Genomic DNA, 22464 nt, shown 5'->3' with positions numbered 1-22464 from the left:
CCATGGGTGGATAGGAGCCTTGCCTGGTGCAGCTTGATGCTCACCACATGTAGTACATGTTCGGCAGAGGTCGACAATGTCCGCATCGATATTGGTCCAGTAGACTGCTGTCCTGGCCAGCTGTTTCATTCGCTGCATGCCGAAATGACCTTCGTGTAAAAGAGAAAGAATGTCATTGCGAAGTTTAAAAGGAATAACTACTCTAGAACCATATAATAAACAACCATAACATGTTGTTAGAGAATCAGCAACTCTTCTAAACTGTTCGATTGGATCGTTAGAGTTTGATTTCGCAGGCCATCCTTCTTGCATAAAGCGAATGATTTTAGACAAGACTGGATCCTTGGAAGTTTCCTTGCGCAAAGTAGAAGAATCGGAATGACTAACCTGCGAATCCAACGTATCAATTGCGCAGACAATATCAACATCATCTGCACTTTCCTCCCCATCAAAAATTGTGTCATCGTTGGACGGAAGACGGCTAAAGGCGTCAGCATTTTGGTGATGCGTTGTTTTGCGATACTCTATAGTATAACTAAAATGACTCAAAAACAACGCCCAGCGTGCTAACCGGTTAGCCGCCAGCGAAGGGGTAGGTTTATCTGGACCAAAAAGTGAAAGTAAAGGCTTATGGTCCGTTACCAAAATAAAATTCCTGCCGTAGAGGTACTGATAAAATTTCTTCAAAGCGAAGATGATAGACAAAGCCTCCTTTTGGATTTGGCTGTAGTTTCTTTGAGCCTTCGTCAAGATTTTCGACACATTTGCTATTGGCCTCTCGCTTCCGTCCGGGGAGCGGTGAAACAGTGTGGCGCCAATGCCCACGCTTGATGCGTCGCACGCAATTCCTAAAGGAAGCAACGGGTTAAAGTGTACGAGAACATCGTCTGCGGAAAGAAACGTTTTTAATTTTGCAAAAGTGCATTTTTCTTTGTGTTCCCAGCTCCAAGGAACACCACTCTTGGTTAAATGATATAACGGTTGCAATACCGTAGAAAATTCTGGGGGCATAAACTTAGAATAAAATTGAACCGACCCCAGAAAAGAACGTAATGTTCCAACATTAGAAGGAGCAGGCATGTTCAGTACAGCATCGACTTTAGGACCCTTTGAAATCCCCTGTTTAGAAAGAACATGACCTAAGTACTCGACATTTGCCTGGGCAAATCTACATTTTTCCTTCCTACATCTAAGACCTTTCGAAGATAAACGATCGAGTAGTCGTTTAAGGTTCTGGAAATGCTCTTCCGCTGTAGTTCCACTTATCAAAATGTCATCCAGGTACACTGCTGCACCTGGAAGGTCACTGGTTAAATCATCCATTATCTTTTGGAAATGGCCTGGGGCAGAAGAGATGCCAAACGGCATAACATTTTGCAGTAAAACCCCTCTATGGGTACCTAATGCCAATATTTTTCGACTTTTTGGACCTAACCTAATCTGGTTATAAGCATCTGCCAGGTCAATCTCAGTGAATCCGTGGCCACCCCCTAGTTTACGCATTAAATCCTCTGGAAGAGGCAAAGGGTGCCTGTGAGTTTTAAGTTGTGGATTAACTGTCGAAGAATAGTCACCACAAACCCTTAATTTGGATTTCTTACCTTCGGTAGAAGCCTTGCAAACTGGTACTACAGGAGTTCCCCAGTCGCAAAATTTTACAGGTGTCCAGATACCTTTTTCTATGCCGGCGTCATAGGCAAGAGCTAAGTCTTTTTGAATGGCGAAAGGCACTGGTCTGGGCTTTGAAAACACTGGTTTACAATCAGAGTTAAACTCAATCTCTAATTCGTAATCCTGCAGACAACCTAACTCAGGTTTAAATAAGTCTTCGTATTGGTCACATAACTCGGAACATGATTTTTGCAAATTAAAATCTATGTCGTTGTGACGATGAATAGCATGTAAAGATGAAGAAAAGAACTTATCTACCGAAATATCTAGTGCTTGAATAGCATCACGCCCTAATAAGTTAAGGTTAGGGATTTCACATACCATAAATTGAACTGTGGTCGTCTTTCCCGATTTGTTGCAGCTCGCTTCGGCAGTGAAAGATCCAACAATAGGCATCGAGTGCTTACTTGCCGACTGAAAACGTAGCTGCGGAGTCTGCAAGATAGGTTTGCCTAGCTGCGACCAAACTTCAGAAGAGATGAAATTTCCCCCTGTAGCTGTATCAAGTTCCATTAAGACGGGAAAAGACTTAATAAAAATTTGAACCTCGAGTTTAGGAACTTTACTCGACGAATTATGAACAGTATTTACCTCCTGTATGCAGTTGACCTTAGAAGAATGAACTTGTGCGGCTTTTTTACGACATGCGGATTGTACATGCCCTGCAAGTTTACAGAAATGACAGACCGCATTTTTAAATCTGCAGTTGTTAGCAAGGTGATTAGAGTTACCACATCGATAGCACTTACTTTGCTTGTTCGCATTAGCACTGGCCACTGTAGCTTTCTTGAAAGAATATCGTCTATCGGTGCCTTTAACTTTATGTACCACCGACGGTTCAGTGCCAAACACCGTCTCCTTAGCCACTTTGGCAGCGTCTTCAGTTTCTATGGCTATTTCAAGAGCACGTGAAAAAGTAAGATCATCAGGTTTAATTTTAAAGAGAGCATTAAGAACTGCTTCGTTTCCTACCGAGCACATAAAACAAGTACGCAAAGCTTCATCTAAAGGATTAGTAATAGAAGAAAAGTCGCACGTGGCAGCGGCTTGCCTTATTCGTGCACCCAATTTTGGAACAGTCTCACCTGGTTTCCGCTTCAAGTTGCTCCAGAAGCGAAATCGTTCACGAATAACGAAGCGCTTAGGATCGAACTGTGCCTTCATGTAATTAGAAATTTCCTCCATTGTAAGTTCATTGATTGGCTTTGCTGTAGACTCTTGTGCGGCCAGATTGAGGATCATCTTGTAGATGCTGGCTGACTGGTTAGTGAGGAAAACTTGAGCCTTCTTATCATCCGGAACGGACTGTGCTTTTGCAAATGTGCAAAAACGTGACCAATAATCAGTCCAAAGTTCTAAAGTTGAATTAAACTCACAAAATTTAGGAATGGCTTGAGATAATCGATGTTGGTTTTCTGATTCGCATGGAATTTTGAGGGCTGAAATTAACTCCTTCAGTTGTTCTTCATGATGGCGTTCTTGCTGTTGTATTTGTTGTCGTGCCTGTTCTTCTTGCTGTTGCATCTGTTGTCGCGCCTGTTCTTCTTGTTGCTGCCTTTGTTGTCGCGCCTGTTCTTCTTGTTGCTGCATTTGTTGTCGCATATGTTCTAGCTGCGACTGCATTAATTCAACCACCTTGTCCATATTGTAAATAATTTTAAAAAAACTAGAACTTGTAGAAAGTAAAACTCGTAGGGACTAAGACTGAACACTTCTGCGTACCACTGTAAGTTTCTCGTTCAGACGTTCAGCATCCCATCCTCGTCGCCAAATAACTCTGTTGTGTTCTTAGCTCATTCAATCAGAGTCATACTGGAATTCTGTTTTTATTATAAAATTGCACAACCAAGATATAGTGTGAAACCTGCAAAGTAAGCCCAAAACAAGAAGTGCCAATTAACAAAAGCAGGCGGATGAATATTAAGCAAAAGAGAAGACCTGAGGGAAACGAAAACAAAGTACATCGTTTCAATGCAAATAAACTAAAATACATAACACTATTGTAAGTGGTTATTTGACGTTTTTTTAAATTGGTTTCATGCTGATTGTAAAACTGTGCAGTAGTGCGTATAAAACTCAATTCATCATGACTCATGCTGTTCACTCTCCTCTCTTGTTGTTATTTAAGTTTCTTGTTGATCGTTAATATGTAAGTCCTCCTTTTTTCTAAATTATTTCAAACTTTGCGCGCGATAATTTTTTGTTTAAAAGTTGAATTTTTATTTTGCATGTTGAGTTGATTTCAGCAACATGGTCCTGTGTTTTGCCATGCTAGACAGGTAGTCACTACCTGGTCTAGCCCCCTGAAGAAGTCAGTCGTGTCTGATTGACGAAACGTCGGAATAAAGGCAGATTTGCACTGTATACATCTTGTGATAGTTTAGCTTAATTTGCACCAGTAGAACATCTCATATTATTTAATTTGTTGATAAAGTTGTAATTATTTAAGTATTTCAGTAACTGAATTAAGTTTGTTGTGATAAATGTTGTGTCTTCTGCGTATTGTTCGATTTTTACTGCTTTTTCATTTATGGAGAAGCCTTCTATTGATGCATTGCTCTCTATGCGCGATTGCTCTCTATGCACAGTGTTCTTTAGAAAAAATTTAGTATACATTTCAAGCAAATCATGGCTTCTAGAAATAATATTTTACAGAAACTCGGAAACTCTAATTGGGGTGCCCTCCCTGACACAATACGGTCAACTGCTTTAGCCTTATGCTATTCGGTTGCAGAATATGCTTGCTCAGTGTGGGAACGCTCAGCACATGTCAAGAAAATTGACCCCATATTGAACCAAAGCTGCCGTCTGATTACAGGTTGTCTCAAACCAACCAACATCACGTCGCTGCACATTCTGTCTTGAATTGCTCCCTCCAACATCAGAAAAAGCGTGACCAGCAGAAAGGAAAGATCTTGTCAGGACATTGATTTGAGACACCCACTGTATGGCCAAACTCCAGCACACAGGCGTCTGAAGTCAAGAAAAAGTTTCCCTGCTTCAGTTGTCCCATTAGGTCAGGACGATGTCACCGCCAATGTGCGGGTTCAACTATGGCAGGAGGGACTGGTAGCCGGACAGACATTGGCCAATATGGAGCTCACACTCATGGAGAGCCTTCCTCCCGGAAAACGTGAACCGTGGAAGTATTGGCATTGCCTCAACCGCTTAAGAACTGGTGTTGGCAGGTGTAAAACCTTGATGAGACACTGGGGGTATTCCATGGGTAGCACAAGTTGCAAATACGGACAGGAGCAAACGATGCAACATCTACTCGAATGCCCTGACCTGAAAGCAAGGTGCTCTGCACAGGATTTGGCCGAGTTCAACGATAGAGCAAGAGTTTGCGTGATGCTCTGGGCTACGGCCGTGTGACACACGATGAAGAAGAAGAGCAAATCATATTTCAAAATATGCCAACATTTTTGATAAAAGATTGCGCTAAGGCCATCCGAGCCGGGGGATGAATTCCTTAATGTATCAATTGCGTTCTTAATTTCATCTTTTATTATTAGTCTTTCATTTTCTTGTGCTTCATCTGCATGTATTGTGGCGTGATTCAAAATGTTTAGATATTCATCTTGTTCACTTGGATCGATTTTTCCATCAATTCCCCATAATTTATGGTAGAAATTGTGTGTTTCTGTAAAGATATCATTTTGTTGGTTACAATTTTATTGTCACGTACGAGTTTATCTACGAATACTATCACCGAACTACATATACGAGTTCTCGAATATGTAGTTCGGTGATATTATTATTTTTACCTCTTTTCGTTTCAAGATGAAAGAATCCTTTGCTTGTTTGCTCTGAATCGTTTTGAGGTATTTTGCAGCAAATTTGTATTTCTCTTTGCGTGTTATTGTGAAATTGTTCAATAGCATCGGTCAATTTTTGCTCGGCCAGATTCTAAGCTTGAATGAAATTCGTTTTCAATCTTAGAGTTTAAAATCTGTTGCTGGTTTGCTTTTGCATAATATGCTTCTCGTTGTATCGCTGAAAGTTGCTGTAAAAGCTCTATCAGCTTATTTTTAAGTATTTCTTTTCCTTTATCCCACCATTCAAGAGTATTTTGAAAGTTTGGTTTTCTTATTGTCCAATTGGTCCAGGTTGTTTCTATTTCGGTTATTACATGTTGATGTTGAAAGATAGAGTTATTTACTTTATATGTGTGTTGATCCCATTTTATGTGTGTGTGATAGCTTAATGATAAGGTTGGTGCATTATTATGGTCTGAGTACAAATTTGTGTGATGTGTAATGTTTTCAAAGTGCTTCAAGGTATTGTTGTTTATATATATTCTATCTATTCTTGTCTTTGCTTTTGGATGTGAATATGTATAGATTGCTTTTTGTGGATGTTTGTATCGAAATATGTCTATTAGTTGAAAATTACACAGATTAACAAAATTTGAAAAAAAATTTTAATCGAGAATGGGAGTAACTTTTCTTAGACCACAATTTGCTGCTGATTTCAAATCTGGCGCTAGTTTCGCTCTAGCACATCAGGTTTTAAAGTTATTGGTCTGAAAATTATTGACCAGAAACGTCAATATTGCGTTCAAATACCGATTTTGTCGCTACAATTTTCAAATTTAAATTAGCTTCAGAGAGCAGAGTGTTTCAGATTTGTGCATTGCTTTCACAGATTCAACACTATTTAGTTGCATATGTATGCATACTAGACACTAGAGTGCAAAAAATGCCTCTTAAACCTTGTCTGAGGTACTAAATACTTGAGCTAGCACAATACTGAAGTATCAGGTTTTTAAGCTCCCTGTATTATATTACAAAAACACAAGAAAAACGTTCAGCATGATACCAAAGATAGTGTTTAAAATGTTGCAATGACACTTAGACATTGCTGCATTAAAATCGCTGGGCATAGGTGTACAATTGTACATGTTGGATCATCGCGATGCAGCATCCAACAGTAATCACCCATCATCCTTTCGTTCCAGAACCCTTGATAGCGTGCTTTCATGCTTTGGATATCTTGGTGAACCCTTTCACCTTGTTCATCACTTGTTCACTGTATCACTTGTTCACTGCACCAAGGTTATCAAGGAAAAAGTCCAGGTGGGAATGAAGAAAATGAATCTTGAGGGACATGCGTCAGCCCATGTCATCGTAAGTTGAGAGCAACCTTTCAAGACCTTTTCTGAAAGAAGCAGCCTTGAAATTTCCCAAAAAGTTAAAGCATAACCATTTAAAGGATTGCCATGCTCGACATTCTGATGAAGTGAGTGATTTTTCAAAGTCAGTATCTTTTAAAACTTCTCGAATCTGTGGACCAACAAATATTCCTTCTTTAAGCTATGCATAACTTAGTTTTGGAAATTTCTTACAGAGGTACAGAAAACCGTTTGAATTTAATTTGCCCATTGCTTTCACAAAATTCTTCATCAAGCCGAGTTTGATATGTAACGGCGGCAAAAGAATTTTGTCAGGATTAACTAGCGGGACATTTTGGACACTTTCTCATCCGGGATTGTAGGAGCTTCTTGTTGGCCAATCCTTTTTCTGGTAGTGCTCAGTAGTAGCGCGACTATCCCACAGACACAAGAAACAACAGTTCTTTGTAAATCCCCCTTGCATCCCCATTAAGATTCCAATCATTTTCAGGTCTCCACAAATACTCCACTCATAATCCCTGTAATTAATAGCATTGAGAAGAATTTCGATGTTTTCATAAGATTCCTTTAGGTGCACCGAGTGTGCTATGGGAATGGATGGCTTTTCATTTCCGTTATGTAAAAGAACAGCTTTCAGGCTTCTTTTCGAGAAAGCAATGAAAACTCGCCACTCATGAAGATTGTGAACTTCTCCCAATTTGTGAAAAAGTTCTTCAATATCATGACAAAAGCACAGGGGCCACCAACTTTAAACAAAGCAGCGAGGTCTTTGACGCAGCGAGGTCTTTTAAGACGCAGCGAGGTCTTTTAATCTTGACGCAAGGATTTCTGACTTTTGCTTTGAAAGGCCAAGGTCTCTAATCAAATCATTGAGGTGCTCCTGGGAAAATAACTGTGGCCTGCCTTCTTCTTGATACTCAGAACTTGTTGATGAGAGTTCGCTTAATGAAGCGACGTCATCACCATCATTTTCAATGGAATCTAGGCCTCCCTGTGGAGGTAAAGGTGGCGACATGGTTTCATCATGAGGAACCGGCCGGCGAGCAGATTCCAAGTTTGGATAAGTTATTTTGTCCCTTTGCTTGATTATGACGTATCATTGTTTTATTGTTTATATCATTGTTTTATTATGACGTCACATTTAATTTGCGAATAACAAAACTGCTTTACTTGCCTGTAAATGTGGCATGTCTTCAAAATTTTAAAATTGAAATATCTAGAAAACATGATGTGCTAGGAAAAAAGTAAAGACATTTTTGAAATCAGCGCACAAAATGCTTCTAGAATCAATCAATCACGAGCTCGATTAAAATTTGCTGTTGACCAGTGTTATTAGCTAGTGTTTTGAAAACCTTTTTGTCATAGGTGTTGGAGAAGGATTGAGGGTTTGCCGTATCTAGACGATTTGTGATTAGGTTAAAGTCACCCAGTAGTATTATTGTGTTATCATTCCATTTTTGTAAGTTTGTGGATAGTATTTTTGATAGTGATGTTTTGTTTTTATGATTTTGTGGAAGGTATGACGTTGAGGTGTATTGTTTATTTTTTGCGTCGTTATACATTGTTGGGCTGTGTGTCCCTTATTTTTGCATACATCGCACTGGGCGCAATCTGCTGCCCAATGACCTCGCTTTTTGCAGATTCGACAAAAGGAGAGATGTTCCTCTCCTTGCTTTGCTATGTATATCCATATTTCATGAACTTCTATTTTTTCGGGGATATTTTCTAGTTTCATTTGTGCATGTTGAAACGAAATGTTTGTTGATGGAAAAGGTGACAAGTTTACTAACCATCTATTTATACGCTAAGCAGACTTAATGTTCTCATTGCATTGCAGCTGTGTCCGGATGTCTCTTCGATGAAAGTCGTCTTAGCTCCGAAGTTCGAGCTGTTGGCGTGACCGGATCGTACCAAACAACCGGCTCATCTTTTCAAGTCGAATGTAAAGATTCCGGAAGGCTTTTAAACGCTGCCTACACCAACGTCACGTGTCAAGCAGGAGGAAATTGGTTGCCAGATTACACGTTATTTCGGTGCACATAGATCTGTGTGAACACATTGGACAAAAACGTCAAACAAATCATGTGTGCGCTTTTCCTTTAGAAATTGACGATTTGTTTATCAAATCTTCCAAAAAACAACTTTTTCAACCTCAATTTTTCAAATATTCATGTTGTTATATTTAAGTTTGAATGAAGTTTCAATAAAGTTGCATGGACTTACACTCAAAATAATAATAAACTGTACGACATCCATAACAAGCAACACAGAAACAACTCTATTGTTCCTTTATGTACTATAAACTCCTTGCTAAAAATATAGCATTTTACGATCAAACGAAGCAGATTCGCGTAAATTACGGCCTGGGAGTCGTTTAAGCATTCCGATCGATTGTTGGTAACAAAAACTTAAATGATATTGCCGACGTCACACCTTCTGCACTGATGTAACATTATCGCCTGATATGAAACAGTCCAGTGAAGTCCCACAGTTTCCCTGTAGTTTGTATACAACCAACGTACGGCGTACACCAATTGGTGGGTGTACAAACGACTTGAGGTCACTACAATGCAAAATTATAATTGTCACAATTGTTTGTTTTGTCGTTAAGTTTATTTTTGTGCAACATAGCCCCGTATAGTCCAATGCTTGTGGTATAAGACCCATACTTTGTCTGTAATCATTATGATCAAGTTAAACCTATAGTTTGTTTAAGTTTGAATAATCGATTAATTGACTGATAATCTTGATCCTTGGACTGAGAACTTTTATCCTGATGGTTATTGCGTCTTTGGGTAGATTTAACATTAGAAAGACGGGAGAAAGTCGATATACGTTAACAACGAAAGGTGTCGAAATCGACAGGTACACTATTAGTAGAACAACACCGCTCTAAGTCAAGTGTGAAAAGCTTATTTGAGAAGACATGTGTAGTTTGTTGAGTTTCAAAGCATGGTAGTATAACCAGGGGCGTATTCAGGAAGGGAAAGAAGGCAAATGCCTTCAAATATTTGAAATAAAAATTTTACACTCTGTTACAGCATCATTGGACAAAGTTTTATTTTAAACGTACCTAAAAAGGCGAGAGTGGACAGTTTTATTTTCTGTTACCTTTTTTCTTTTAAGAACAGCATAGATGGAAAAATACAAATGTTTAGGAAATTACGCATGGGTTAAAATGATTCACTTGTTAGCAAGGAAAACTTATCTGACGCAACAGTGGATCGCTACAGAGCCCCCCAAATTTGGGCTAAATTGGAACCAAGGGTACCAAGTTTAGTTCAAATTTAAGGAGTTAACAACGGTAAGATATAAAATCGTAACAGATATAGTACAAAATAGGTATGTTGAGTGTTTGTGATAATGATGTGGTGTTGTGTTTGTGGTATCGTGTCGCGACGTGATGCTGCGTTGTTTTACCGCCTTCCAAAATTAAATGTCTGAGTTTGTGCTGTGTAGAATAGGGTGGCTCGTTTTTGAACTTTTTTTTTAATTCTCTCGGGGTAGTGGGGAAATGGTGCCAATGAGTGAGAAAACGCTCATGACAAAATTTGAGATTCGTAACAAATTGTCTTCAGCCTCCTTATGGGGCCCAAAAATCGAAAAATGGGGTCAAAAACGCAATTTTTTTCAAAAATATTTTTAGTTTGGGTAGATACAATATTGTTTAGATATATCTAAATAACCTAAAAAAAAAAATTGAAGTCATTTGAACTATTCCTTCAGCTTCCACACAGCTTCTGAAAATTTTCATTTTGCTGAAAATTTCGCATTTGTAAAAAAAGTTCAAAAACGAGCCACCCTAGTGTAGAATAGTCCACCGCGTAGAAAGATTCATTGTTTGTGAGCGCCGTTGCAAACCGTAGTAGGCATTCATTGTTTGTCTGACTCTTTCTCTTGAAGAGCAGACTATGCCGATGACTTGATACAAATCTAGCCTTGTCTTACTCTTTGTGTGCTAAAGATCGCAGCTGGAGATCATTGACGTCATCACTGTATTTATTGGCATTCGGCTTTTGCATTCGCTGTGAGACGCTGGAGAGACAGGTGCAAGTGGTTCTGAAGCACTTTTTTCGTTTCAGGCGGCAGGCACGAAGAACACACGAACTTCTGTTGTTGTTCATGATGTAAGATTTCTAAAAAAGGCAAAGCAAATTTAATTACAAGTCCAACATAAAAATATTTATAGACTTAGTTTGTAAGCCGACCTGTACAAAATGTAAAAGTAAGAAAACAATACGAATAACACAAATATAAAACAAAAGAAAATACACTTCCAGGCGCGGATTTATGGGGGGGGCCCAGGGGGCCCGGGCCCCCTCCGAAATTTTGTGAAAAATTGTAGAAATTGTATGTTTCCGCATCAAATGGTTTGATAAGCTTCTAAACAGCTGATATTAGTCCCTCGGCAACACAATTGATGAAAATGGTTCTTTTAATGTCTATTTTATAGCATATCGTATATGTCGTAGTATCATTGTTCATATCTGTTTAGCCTTTTCTTTCTTTTTAATTGATTTCCAAATTTTCTGGCCCCCCCCGAAAAAAACTCTTAGATTCGCGCCTGTACACTTCGATAGGCCTAATATGCTACCATGTACAAAATCGTAAATGTTCATACAATAGTCTGAACAGTCGTTCAACAGCTGTAAATACAACACAGAAATAAAAAAAGATAGCCTACAATTACATGATTCAAAACCATGCTACTGTTTCATGCAGTATGCAAAGTAATGTTTCGTGGGCATATGCAGGCGTGCCCAAATATAGGTTAGTAACATGCCATGCTAACCGTTATGTACGTGCGTTTGCATGCCACTCTCTCCATTTCAATCATTTTCAACCATAGCCTACAACAGGGGTTACCAACTGGTGGGCCGCATATGGCCCGCCACGTTGTTTTGTGCGGCCCGCAGAAGGTATCAGCGCAAAAGTATAACCAAAAATACCTTTCTTGAAAAGTTAAGAGCATGAAGGCAAAAAATACTTTCCGGAAAGCATAGTTTTGCTTTGCATACCTACCAATCAGATTGTAGTACTAGGCAGGAGCGCCGGAAGCGGGGGCAGGGGTGCCCTTTTAAAGTCATGTAAGCTACTGCACATTTTGCAATATAACAATTTCTGCCATTCGCTTTTAGCCTAATTATAATCTTTCATATTTGCCTCAAAATAATATTTACGGCACAAAATTTTGCAACACAGTATGGTTTGCAAGTTTTACTTGATGCAGTTCAAACATCCAGTGAAAAATATGGACTAAAAATCAACATTAACAAAACCAAACTCTGGCAGTCTCGAAACGTCTTCCTGAACCAACAATTTGCGTGTACTGCAATGATAACAAAATTGAACAGGTTCAAAAATTTAATTATTTGGGCTCAATACTGAATCCAAGCACCCGATGTGAAGAAGAAATTAGACGACGCATTGCATTATCAAAGTCAAGTTTCAACACCATGGCAAAAATCTTTAAAGATCGAAAGCTCTCCAAAACCTTAAAAATTCGTTTGTTAAAATGCTTTGTTTGGTCAATTTTGATGTACGGATGTGAAACCTGGACACTAACGGCAAAAACCCGAAATAAAATTGAAGCTGCAGAAATGTGGTTTTACCGAAGAATTCTTAAAATTCCATGGACAGCTTTTCGAACCAACAGAGCAGTTCTCCAACAGATGGGCCAGGAGCAGCAGATACTGAGATCTTTAGAAATGCGACAGCTGAAGTTCTTAGGTCACATTATAAGGAAAGGCGAACTTGAAGATTTATCTTTAAGTAGAAAAATTCTAGGTAAACGGTCAAGAGGAGCACAAAGATTCACATTTTTGCACAATTTTCAACCACTTATCAAAAACCCTACTAAAATTTGGCAAGAAGCACGAGATCGATCAAACTGGAACATCATTGTACATCGAGGGCTGCATCAGCTATGATACCTAAAGAGAGAGAGAGGCTACATGCCTTAAAACTCGTTTTTTTTTTCGGCAGCCATCGTAGCCTACCGATAGCTCCTTCTCGGCGGCCAAATTTGCGTACTTGGAGGCAAAATAAAAATAACGATAGTACAAGTAAATAGAATTAAACTTGCAACAATAGAATCGCGGCACCACGCAATAACTGCTTTAGGGGAGAGTGGGGCTAGTCGGAAAGTTTTTTTTTTTAAAGTGAAATTTAAAACAATTGGTGCATAACCTGACAACTTGAAGCGGCTTAAATTATCATCTATGATGTCCTCTATCATACAACCAAAAATAAGTATTGAATCAATTCAGCTTTTAATGAAAATTTAAAATAAACAAACATACAATTGATTTTTCAACTAACCCCATGCCTGGGGTTAGTTGAAAAACGTCAGTTTAATGCCAACTAATGAACTGGATACTCTTTTTTCAACCAACAAACATTTACATGGGGTTGTAAGCAAATATGTTTACTTGCTTTAAAATTAAAATGCAATGAATTCTACATCTAATCATCGGAAAAACATTTTTTAATAAACGCATTGTTAAAACTTGTGATGCCGCATATATAGCACTTTCCAAGTTATTCAAATTAAAATTTTACAATGTATGTCTGCTTAAAACAAGTACATTGGAACTTATACTACTTATTATCATACCACGACGATATACTCGTATCATACTACATAGTTATGCTGTTATTAAAACATTTTCCAACTAACCCCACCCACTATTTTCCAACTAGCCCCCTTAGCATATGACAAACTATTTTCCTAAAATATTCAAGCATGGTGCATTAAACTAAAATTTGTTTATTTTTTAGTGTTGTAGAACACCTACAGCTGACACACACCAAAAAATTTCCTCCTATCTTTAACGATATCGACGCATGAGATGTTTTTAAATACGCTAAAAAATTTACTTCGAAAGTAAGAAAAAAAAAAATTGTCAGCCAAACAAACATAAATTCAAGACAAATGTACGACTAGTCCAATTGATGTCAAGTTATCTTGTTGTGTATCGCGATTTCGAATAATAAATTCTCTTCAGCACAACTTTATAACAGGCATAGTAAAATCTTCAGTAGGTCAGTTTAAGAATGCAGCAGTTAAGTTTAGAAAGAAATCAACAATAGTGTTTTTCGGTTGCTAAGAAACAAATAAATTTAGTCTGCTAGCAGTAGTGACAATATTATTTAAATTATGAAGGGAATTAAAATTGCCGTTTTCGCTGTTTTCAAAATTCGCTGTTTTTATTGTTATTAGCATTTTTGATAAAGCATGAGATGATTTAATTAGTCCGATGTAGTACTATAATTAATTATAATGCAATACATTATTATTCATAAATTTAGATTTTAGGACACACCTGGGTGTGCATGGTAGTGACTTTTGCTTTAGTTTCGATAATACTACAGTACATAGCTTATCTACTGTATTTTCAATGAAGTCAACTTTTTGTAGCAAGCTTGCGCGGTGCGTTTTTTGTAAGGATTCTAAATGTAAGGAACAGGTTTCAGCTTAATAGATCAATGAAAAGTCAATTTAATACCGTTAGGCTACTTATTTTAAGTCAGTAAAGTCAGTTTATTCAAAATAGACACTGTTAAGCAAAGTGTTTCCGCTACATTGATAAAAAAAGCTCACCCTCAATAATTTGTTTTGTTTTATGTCGCCAGTTTTTTGGCTCAGACTACTGTGTTGTATCACAATTTTGCAATTTTGGTACGATGTAATTGATTAAAAGCAATTACTTTTAACATAAAATCTAAAAAAACACTAAATTATTTGGTCAAGTTTTTGTTAGGTCATTAAGGTCATTTTTACATTTTAAAGTAAATTGTTTTGAATTTTCAGGTCAATGAAAACTTGCTTTATTTGTGAGGAATGGGCTGGTGATGATGATGATGACGGATGATGATGAGGCTACATCAGCTTTCTATAATCCTTTTTCACTCCAAGCACAAGCATGGTCGGCTTAAGCGTTTACCGTTTTACCTTATGTTTCTTTTTCAACAAACTCTCAGTTTTTAATGAATAATAACTACAAGCAAAGCTTCTGTAGTTAATTTAATGCAAGGTTGCATGAAAAAGGTGTTTATTACAGTGACGAAAAATCATAATTTTGTATTATTTTGTAAGAGAAGCAATTCGCAAAAACTTGGAAGAAATGATTTCAAAGTTTATTTGTAGCAGGATAATTCTCATTTTCTTTTCCAGACTGATTGTAATCAATGTAACTCTGAGTTTATCCATGTGAGATACTTTCAGAGCTTTTTCAGTGTGATTAGTTCATTGCTTTATGGGAAAAAGTTGCTTGTTAGAGTTAGTTACGTGGCTTCAGCAACCAACCTTTTCCACTAGACATATTGGTTTGGACCAGCTATTGGCAATTTATCCCAATGACATTATTATTTTTAGATGGAGTACGAAGAACCCATAACTTGTCCACACCAACAAATTCAAATATCCATGCCGCTATTTCAGACTGGCTGAAATACGCAAGAGATAGGGATGGTGGGCGCTTGGGAAAGACAGGAAGACAGGAAGACAGGAAATTTGATTTTAATCTGCCTCATACCCTTTTCTGGACCGCTGTTATATTTAGCATGTTTTATCAGTGCTGCCTGGTGAAAAGTGTTCTTGGCAGATAATTCTTCCTCATGCAAATCATGTGTACTCAACCGGAACGACGGAAACCTTTTACCAAAACCTTATAAATCATTATTGTCTCGACATGCAGGCTTCAAGCCTACTTAAACACAGTTGGAAACGTTATTGCAATCTAATTTCGTTTCGAATTTATAGTGGTTTTCATTGCTTCGAATTTTATGTCTATTGTTGAAAACTTTTATGTAATTTAACGTGGAAAGCAACCGCTCACACATCATTGGCCAATTCTTTAAAGTATTGTGTGTTTCATTTTTTCTTGCCTTCAATCGCACTACAGCAGTATATAACCTTGTGAAATTTTATTTTGTATGTTATTCGCTCTGAGGATGCGCATTGTCATGGTGCGCGAAACGTCAGTGAAGCAATAAACCATCCTGTTTGTTGTTACTTTTTACTTTCATTTTCATCAAATGAACGTTGCAACTAGTGCTAGAAACGATAATTGTCCTGATGAACACCCAATCTTTTCAGTATTAAGTCCCTTACATGTCGCAACGTAAGCTTTGACACTGATCGGTTAATGATGTTCTTGAAAAATAGACATTTTCTGCTGCAAATATATTTCATTTTTATGTAGAGAACTTCGGAACGTATCAAAGGCTTGAAATAGCTTGAAAAGCTACAATCAAGCCCAATTAATCAGTCCATGTTAGTTTAATTAGGTAACCCAATTTAAATAATAATAAAAAACAATCTTTGCGTCACAAGTAATTAAATATAGTCCACTGGACTACAATTTAACTGAAATCAGTGCATTGGTCAAGTCAATTATAGATTTAAACAAGAGGAGGTGACTACTAATGATTATTTTTGTGAATAGCTTACTTGTTTGCTTTGGTAATTGTGAGTGTTAAGATGAAAAGTATCACAACTTTAATTAGCTTTCTGTAAAAATTCCCGTAGAGATTCCCTACAGATGTCCTAAAATCCCAACCGTGGGGATAAATCCCTACGTGTGGCAACATCGTCTACAATAACCTTATCTCGTATACTTTGTGACACGCATTTTGGCACACCAAAGGTTCATTATTACAAATTTTCAGAAGTTGGACCATGTGACAACAATCCATGTAGGAACGGAGGAATTTGTCACGAAAGGGGAAATGGATTCCTTTGTACTGTAGCTGTCCGGCTCATATCTCTGGGGATAATTGAAAAGTCCGTCTTTAGGTAGAGTATTACCATAGGTACCTACTATCAAATTCTTTCTTTCCAAAATCTTTTCTATCTGCTTCAAATTCGACACTAAAAATTGCGTTTCTTTCCAAAACCATTAACGCGACAACACACTTTGTTTCCAAAACCATTTGTATCCACAATTAGCCAATCATATTAAGCCATTGTATCACGTGACATATCGCTGATGGTTTTGTCATCGTTTCGTGATAAGCAGTAGTGTTGCCATTTAGAAAATTTCACTACCAAATTCGAGAAATTTGGCAGAATTTATGTTGTTTGGCAGTAAAATTTTGAACTGGCAGAATTTTGGCAAACATTTTTGGTGAGTTGGCAGCCAGTCTCTTTTAAGTTTGGCAAAATTTGAAATGTGTTTGTTAGTTTGAAGCATCTACTATCTGGCAACACTGATAAGCAGTGTTGTAGGCTGGTAGCCTACTGTTGCAGTTACCAACAGTGCTAAGTAACCTACTTGAGCTTTATAGCTGTGTTTTTGCTTTGTTTAAAATGGATTTGGATTGTGGTGATAAATTAGTGGTAGTCAGCTTGGAAAAATGGTTTCAAAAATTGGTTTCTTTCATTCTGGCAATTTTTATTCTCCAGTTTATTTCCAAAACCACTTATATCCACATTTCGAATTTTATGAAAAGGCGATTCTAAGCCCTCTAATATTCGTTAGATCTGGACAAACGTCATGGCTCAATTCAGTAGGTAGTTATACATCGTTAGAAATCAAAAGCGCATTACATTTACCAAGCGAAACTGTCATAAACGTTTTTCGTGGTTTTCTCGAAATCACCGAAAGTGGATGTAGTGGTTTTGGAAATAAGCTCTTCATTTAATCATCGACTAAAAGGACTTAATCCTAACAAAATTGTGAAATTAGTAAGAATTATTTTAAAATGTCCCACAATTAGTTATTACATACAGTAGATGTACAAAATCTTTGTTTGTTTTCAAATAGGTATTGTTGTTGTTGTGGCATTAATTCTTTTTCAAATCGTTTATTTAAATAACTTAACTCTGCGATAAAATCCATTTCCATGAACCCGTCTGATAATCTAACAAGGACGAATTGATCCTGGAGGTTACAGTTGTCCTCCTCGTTACTAATAAACTTTCAGTGCGGAAAAGGCGAAAACTTAACAATAAACAAATCTTCTTCGCTTTTTAACTTACATTGTTAACATTTCATATTTTATTTTTTTCTTCATAGTTACTAATTCGATTTCTAAAATGGCAAAAAAATAACAAACTCCAGTGCAACATGATGCAGTGCAACCTGCACTGCAGGTCCCAACCTACCATTGTGTATCATCATGGTTGCATCGAGGTTCCACCTGATTTTCCACATTTTGTAGACTTTGACTACAGCTCTGCCGTGATTTTGGTAAACCTAATATCTGCCACTTTAACAAAAATGATTTTTTTGCATTTTTCAACGTTTAAAGACTTCATGCATCTCCTGACAAAAATTTGTGCCCTAATGTAGTATGATTTTCGAGATAATTGGTGTGTAAAACCTAACATATTCTAATCTGTGCAAGAAAATTTTTCTGAAACCTAACATATTCATCTACTCCAATCACGTAGCAGGATATCGTCGAGTGACAGGCAAAATTTCAACAGCATTGTAGCAGGCTACTTCACCACATATTACATCTCTTGAGTTGCATAAAGCGGATTTAAAAGCGTTCGATATAGTAGATTGAGCTAAAATGTTGTCAAGCACTAAGTAAGCTTAATTATGTAGGCTAGCCTAAAAATGTCCGATCCGAACACACTAGCTTTTCTTTCCATTAAATGTCGTATCATTTACGTCTCGCCGATCAGTTTGATTTTTCGTAGCCTAGTGGTGTACTGATGGCTTAGTTGACTTTACGGTACGCTAAATAGCTTAGCTTGCTTACGATTATTAAGATTTTAAAGCAGAGGCCCGGGAGTACGCTACTCAGTGTGTTTGGTCATTTCTAATCAACCGTACCAGATGCTGTGTAGCGAATGAGCCAATGTAGTACGGTAGCCTTAAATGAAGGTATGGTTGTTAAGTAGGCTACCAGAAACTAATGGCTTAGTTGACTTTACGGTACGCTAAACAGCTTAGCTTGCATTATTAGGATTTTAAAGCAGAGGCCCGCGAGTACGCCACCCAGTGTGTTTGGTCATTTCTAATCAACCTTATCAGATGCTGTGAAGCCAATATAGTACGGTAGCCTTAATTGAATGCGTGGTAATCAAGTAGGCTACCAGCAACTGATTTTAAATCGGCGTTAGCCTTTAACCTAGCAGGCCACTGTGATATCAGCAAAGTTATCTACAGATTACACTGACGAAATGATACACAGTTCTGGGAGAATTCCAGAGGCTTACCGGTACTTTAGGTTTGATTTAGGCTTACAAAGCCAACATAGTGTGGTCAAAGTCAACATTTAGCTTACATGAGGCTTTATCATACAAAAGCATAACGTTAAATAAGCCAATAAGGCGTTAAAGTCAACGTCGAGAGTATATATTAGGTTTTATCATACAAACCTAATACATTTGTTATAACTAGTTATCTGGCAAAACCAAATATACACCATGTTTTAATAAACAAACAAAAACCTGGCTCAAATTTCATTCTTAAAAATTTTGTTTGGTGGTCCGTTTCAGCCTTTGAAAAGTTAACTTCGAATGTTTTACCTTGATAATTTTACAGCTATAAACCACAAAGTCGTTTATTTAGAAAACTAGAAAATGGCTGATATTAGGTTCTGCCAAATCACGGCAAAGCTACTGTCTGACTAAAATTTATGAAATATTTGTCACTTGTTGCTGACTAGTAATGACACAAAATCTTTTAAAACATTAAATAATAAGAAAATTAAGTTAAAAGACTTTCAATCAATCTGTTATCAAATGGCTAACAGTAAAACTGAAATTTTCTGAAAAATAATTATGTTTGATTTAACACAATTTGACCCTAGAAAAGCAGCAAAAATAACGTTAAAATATTATTTTCATAAAATTTCATTTAGACAGTTACCAAAACTTGGCAAATACTGGAAAGGTCTGTAGACTGTAACAAATTAGGCCGTATCTCTATGTAGCCATGGTTCCATGTGTAACATGCATGTGAAAATTTATGCATAACGTACATATCCAGTGCATAAGATAGCTTGTTGTAGATTAATATTGTCTTATACTTATCTTGTCTTATATACATGCATAAACGTTCTAATCATATTTCAGGAGATAATCATGAAATTAGTACGGAGATATTAATTTATAATTGTACATATTTTTTCTAATGCTTAGTTGTTGATTGAAATATTGTCACAGTCACTTTTATTCTTTACTTCATTAAACAAACAAATTAACAACCACAAGAAGAATTCCTAGTAATGTTCATTTTGTGACTGTCCGGAAGCTTGTGCTTGTCTTCGTTGTGCCACAATGGAAGGCAGTGTGTAAATCTATTATGTCGTCAGTTCAGTTCAGTTCAGTTGTTTTTTTATTTCTGACCATCATATCAAAACAATACACATCAACATAGCAAAGGTCAATATAGAATTGTTCACCTAGTCATCTCATATTACCATGTGGCGTCTAGGCTCTCTCCAGATGCCTATTCAACATGAACCAAATATCTTCCTTTGGCGCAGCTTTATCTATTGCGCACGCTGCACAGTGTGTCAGATTTTGCGATATCAATTAGTATGTAAAAATTTAGGCATTCTGACAAAGTTTAAATTTCCACTTTGTCACGTTTAGTTTTGTTGTTTTAGTTGGAAGCCTCTGCTGAAGCTCGCCTTGTCAAAACGGAGGGAGATGCAGAGGAAACCGTAAATCTTACACGTGCGAGTGTGCCAGGGGATATGGAGGAGATAGTTGTCAAACAGGTAAAAATGTGTTTACCGTGTCTGAAGAAAATCAGCACACGCATGTTAAAAATTTTAATTTTATGTTTCTCCAAAAAAATTGCATCGCTTGGTTTTGGAATCCGTTAGACACCAAATACCTAATACAATATTAACTTTTTTTATTTTGTGGCACACCTGTAGACCCATAAAAATTCAGAGGCGTGCTAGGCCAGCGAAGAGAACACAAAATATTTTGAGAATACCGGTATCAGACACGTAGCATACGGGGCTTGGAAAAGTAATATTCTGTCACCAAAAAAAAAATGTTTTAATGCTGTTGCAACGTTTTAATATCATTGCAATTAATATTGAATGGTATTTGTCTCCCTAGCAGTTGCTTTTTCCTTTCAAATGTCTCTTTAGGTAGGCTACGACACTGAACGGTATTTCTTTTAAATTGCTTGCAAGTTTTGCCTCATGGTTACATTATCTTTAAAGTACTGTATGCTGGAAGAGATAAGTCGAAAATAAATCCAAAAGCCAATAATTTAAAATTAAAATTAATTGAAATTAATTTAAAATTAAAAATTGAATAATTTAAAATTGTGAAAACACATACAGTAGCATAACCTTGGTTGAAAAGAAATGGCTCTGACTTCAATAAAATATCACACCATTTACTAACTAAACTATCTATTTAGATGGATGGTCGTTTACTTTTGTTATTGAAGAAGTGTTTTTTGCACATTTTACTGAACATTTTGTAGCCTTTTTTCATGTTTTCTTAATATTTTGGGCTAAATTGCCCCATACCTTGATTCCCATGCATTTTAAACTTTTTGAAATAATTGAGTATTTGCCTGATGACTATAAAGCAAATTGGACCTTGAGCGTCGGTTGTTGTATGAATGTATAGCGGATACATGTGTAAATTAAAAGTTTTGAAATTTTCCGGTAGTTTGTTATTATAAAATTTGGACATAAATCTTCTTATTTCTACTTTATAAGGAAGATTACATTTATAGTGGGGTTCCATGCCTGTGCATTTTTTCAATTTCCTTTCAACTTGATGCAAAAGTTTTGTTTTTAGTACCAACTTGACGGTAAGGACCTATGGAACAATTTTAGTTCGAGTGTCAAGCTGTCAGATGAAAAAAAAACAAAATAGCGGTCAAAATCCAAGATGGCGGCCAAATTCCAGATTTTTTCACATTATGCCTCGTAACTTTTATAGCCTACTATTGAACCTAGAATGGTGATTTTGGTCTCAAAACCTAGGTTTGTATGTATGAGTAATTCAGTTAAAATAAAGTAAACACGATTAGAGCATTACGTTTTCTTATATTGAGTTAAATTCCAAATAAATGTGTAACAATCTTGTTAGTTCTGCGTTAGAAGTACGAATGACTGCGACATAGCGAAGCAATGCAGAGTTGACCAGACAGTTAGTCGAAGGCACGCAAGAATGCCAAATTTTTACATCAATAGACTACAGATTCAGCTCGTATAATTTAGGGCAGTTAGGGCAAAATTGTCCGCACCTAAAAGATGTTTGGCACGCGAATAAGTCATTAACATTAGCACATAGCCACATAATTCGAAAACTGGCAGGCTGTGTTCAAAATGTTGCCGACCCCTGGTTTAGGGTCATAAAGCAAACTCAATTATAACAAAAGGCTTGCAAAATTGCTTGAAAACACTCCTCGAAACAATACATTCAATAAGAAAATGGCTAACAAATTAACGAAGGCCCATATATTGAAATAATTGTAAAACAATAAAAACTATCAATACTACAAAAAGTGCTCAATGCTAAGCAAAAAAGCAAAGCAGAGCAAATTAAATCAAATATAGTTATTACTATCTGAAGCCTTTACAAATTGTTTCACCTAACGGATCATCAGAAGGTCTGCAAAAACATGCAAAAAAAGTAATGAATCGATAATTCCTGAAAAGATATTAAATATTACAACTGTAATTTAATCTGCAAAAAAACCTTTAAACCTGTACTT

General features: G+C 36.9%; 1 long non-coding RNA gene across 1 annotated transcript in view; it reads left to right on the top strand.

The window, feature by feature from the left end:
* LOC145769211 (uncharacterized) overlaps positions 1–20491 on the top strand; it is an 81923-nt gene extending 61432 nt beyond the window's left edge. Inside the window, exon 4 of the long non-coding RNA XR_014288991.1 lies at positions 20378–20491. This is a non-coding gene — a long non-coding RNA (uncharacterized LOC145769211). The remainder of the gene's footprint in view (positions 1–20377) is intronic.
* The last annotated feature ends 1973 nt before the right edge of the window (positions 20492–22464 follow it).

Source organism: Aplidium turbinatum, chromosome 1 (assembly GCF_918807975.1).
Source record: "Aplidium turbinatum chromosome 1, kaAplTurb1.1, whole genome shotgun sequence".
Lineage (NCBI taxonomy): Eukaryota > Metazoa > Chordata > Ascidiacea > Aplousobranchia > Polyclinidae > Aplidium > Aplidium turbinatum.
This window is presented reverse-complemented; position numbering and strand designations above follow the sequence as displayed.